We start from the raw sequence: 3,222 nt of genomic DNA, 5'->3' as shown, positions 1-3,222 counted from the left end.
CTTTCTAGTAAGAACTTTAAGGTCCATACTGTCACATCTGTGTACTCCATAGTACCCCATTCCCTCTGATCGTTTTTGCCTATCTCCCGATAGCCAACCTCAGTGGTTTCAAATCCAGGTTGCACATTGATTCTTGGATCTCACCCCTAAATATTTTGATTCTAAGCACTGAGAGTCTATATATAATTTAAAAGCCTTTATTGATGCGTAATTGACAAATGGCAAGCTATATGTAGTTAACATGCACAATTTGATAACTTTTAACATATGTATATGCCTGTGTGACACTATCACCAAAGTCAAGATAAAGAACATATTCACCCCCTCAAATTTTTCTGACATCACTTTGTAATCCTACCTTCCTGCCCTTTCCTTCTCTCACCTCCATCCTCAGACAACTACAGATCTGCTTTCAGTTATGGTAGATCAGTTGCATTTTCCAGAATTTTATACTCATTCTAGATCATTTTGTTTAGCTTCTATCACTGAATATATGACTTTGAGATTCATCTATGTTGCTGCTGTTATCAACAGTTCATTCATTTTTATTTCTGAGTAACATTCATCGCATGGACACATCACAACATGTTTATGCGTTCACCTGTTGGTGGGCATTTGAATTATTTCTGAGTTTTGGCTGTTACAAATAAAGCTGTTATGTATGTTTGTGTACAAGTCTTTTATGGACATATGCTTTCATTTGTCTTGGGTAAATGCCTTGGAAGGAAATAACTGGACAATATGTTAGAAATATGTTTAACTTTATGAGAAACTTCCAAACTGTTTTCCAATGTGGTTACACTATTTTACATTCCCACTAAGAATGTATGAGAGTTCCATTCCTCTACCCCATTGCCAACACCTTTGTTGAAAATCATTTGACTATTGCTGGGTTTTTTATTTTATTCCTTTAATCTATTTGTTTAACTTTATGCAAATGTCTTGGTTACTGGAGTTTTGTAATAAATCTGGAAGTCAGATAGTGTAAGTTCTGCAGCCTTGATTTTCATTTTCAAAGTTGAGTTTTGTTTTAGTTTGTGGAGGTCCTTCACATTTCCAAATGAATTTTATAATCAGTCTGTCAATTTCTGAAAAGTGCCCACTGGAATTTGAACTGGAATTGCATTGAATCTATAGATTTATTTGGGGACTATTGACATCTTAACACTATCCAGCCTTCCAATCTACAAACATGGTTTATCTCTCTCTTTATTTAGGTCTTTCTAAATTTTTCTAAGCAATGTTTTGTAGTTTTCAGTGTACAACTCTTCAGTGTACAAACCTAGCTTTTGTCAGATCTATCTCAGAGTGTTTACATTTTTGATGTTATTGTTAAACATTGAATCGTTTTCAAATTGTAATATCAATTTGCTTATTGTGCATAAATACAATAACTTTTTTGAAAGAAAGCTTTTCTTTCTGAGGCAATTGTAGATTCACATGTAGTTGAAAGAAATAATACAGAGAGATCCAGTTTCCCCAATGGCAACATCTTGCAAAACTACAATACAATATTGAAACTAGGACATTACCGTTAGTACAGTTAAGACATGGAACTGTTCCATCACCACAAGGGGTCTTTTCTGTTGCTCTTTTAAAAGTTACGCCCACTTCCTTCTCAACCTGTTCCTGACCCCTGACAACTAGTAATCTGTTCTTCATTTCTATAATTTTGTCATTTCAAGGATGTCGCATAAATGGAATCATCCATATTCAACCTTTTATGATTGGCTTCTCCTAATAAGTCACTGGAGATTTATACAAGTTGAATGTATCAATAGTTTATTCTTCTTATTGTTAAGTAATAGTCTATGGTACTGATATGTGATAGTTTTCTTAGCCTTTCAACCTTTGAACGACATTTCACTTGCTTCCAATTTTTGGTGTTATAAATGAAGCTGATATGAACATTTGTGTATTGCTTTTATGTGAAACTAAGTTTTTATTTCTCTGGGATATATGCCCAGGAGTTCAATTGCTGGGTCATACGACAGTTGTATGTTTAATTTAATAAGAAACTTCCATACTGTTTCTCAGAGTGGATGTACCATTTTACAGTTTGACATTCCCACCAGCAATATGATCTGGTTTCTCCATATTCTTGCCAGTGTTTGGTGGTGTCACTATTTTTTTCTATTTTAGCAATTCTGATAGTTATATAGTGATGTCATTATTTTCATTTACATTTCCCTAATGGCTAATGATGTTGAATATCTCTTAGATCTGTTTATTTTCCATCAGGATATTCTCTTAAGTAAATGCCCATTCATATATTTTGACCATTTTCTTTTCTTTTTTTTCTTAAGTTTTTTAATCCACTTAACAAAAATACAAGAGTACAAATCCACGTTTATTTATTGACTTTTCATTAGTTTAAATCCTTGAGGGGTACAGCATCACTCGGATTCTGTGTCCAATAGCCTTAGCAAGAAGGTTGCTTCGGAATTTGGCACAAACCATGCCACTGTTTCTGTGGGCCCGAGGTGCCTTGGTTTGCTGCCAGGAGTCACTGTGTTGTTCTTTGCTTTGTATACATAAGCGCATCTTTTGCCCAAATAGAATTCTGTTTCATCTCAGGCATAAACACCTTCAATTTTAAGAAGAGCTGTGTGCTCCCTTTGGCTCCGGAGACCCCGCTTATAGCCTGCAAAAATAGCCTTGGACCACAGCCTTCCAGACATAGTTCCTTTTATAAGTCCTGTTCCCAACAGGCTCCAGTTATTTGCCCCCAAATTTCAGCAGCAGGCGCTTCACTCGCCTCCACAGGAGCTTGACCATTTTCAATTGTATTTCTTTTTACTGTTGAGTTTTGAGAGTTACATATCCTAGATTCTAGTCCTGGTTCTTTGTTGGATATGTGGCTTGCAATTATTTTTTTCCAGTCTGTAGCTTGTCTTTTCATCTTCTTAACTGGGTCTTTCCCAGAGCAAAAGTTTTTATATACATAACATACACACGCACACACACACACACACACACACACACACACACACATATATATAAAATGTATATTTTTAATATATATATTAGTATGAGGTAAAGTGATGCTTCCTACTTTACTATTCTTTTTTAAGATGGCTTAAGCTATTCTAGAGCCCATAGCTTTTCTCATAAATTTTAGAATAAGTTTGCTGTATCTACAAAAAATCCTACTGGGATTTGATAGAAATTGCATTAAACCTATAGATCAGTTTGGGGAGAATTGAAATCTTTAGCTAGGTT

The 3,222-nt window shown here is 35.0% G+C and overlaps 1 pseudogene across 1 annotated transcript; it reads right to left on the bottom strand.

The window, feature by feature from the left end:
• Nucleotides 1-2,324: 2,324 nt before the first annotated feature.
• On the bottom strand, nt 2,325-2,882 carry LOC116529986 (annotated as a pseudogene). The gene has a single exon (XR_004259771.1). The product of XR_004259771.1 is annotated as a 60S ribosomal protein L35a pseudogene (transcript).
• Nucleotides 2,883-3,222: the final 340 nt, after the last annotated feature.

The sequence above is a fragment of the Sapajus apella genome, unplaced genomic scaffold (assembly GCF_009761245.1).
Source record: "Sapajus apella isolate SASKATOON/1434 unplaced genomic scaffold, GSC_monkey_1.0 scaffold64, whole genome shotgun sequence".
NCBI classification, from domain to species: domain Eukaryota; kingdom Metazoa; phylum Chordata; class Mammalia; order Primates; family Cebidae; genus Sapajus; species Sapajus apella.
The sequence above is the reverse complement of the archived record's forward strand: the minus strand, read 5'-3'. Positions and strand labels throughout refer to the sequence as shown.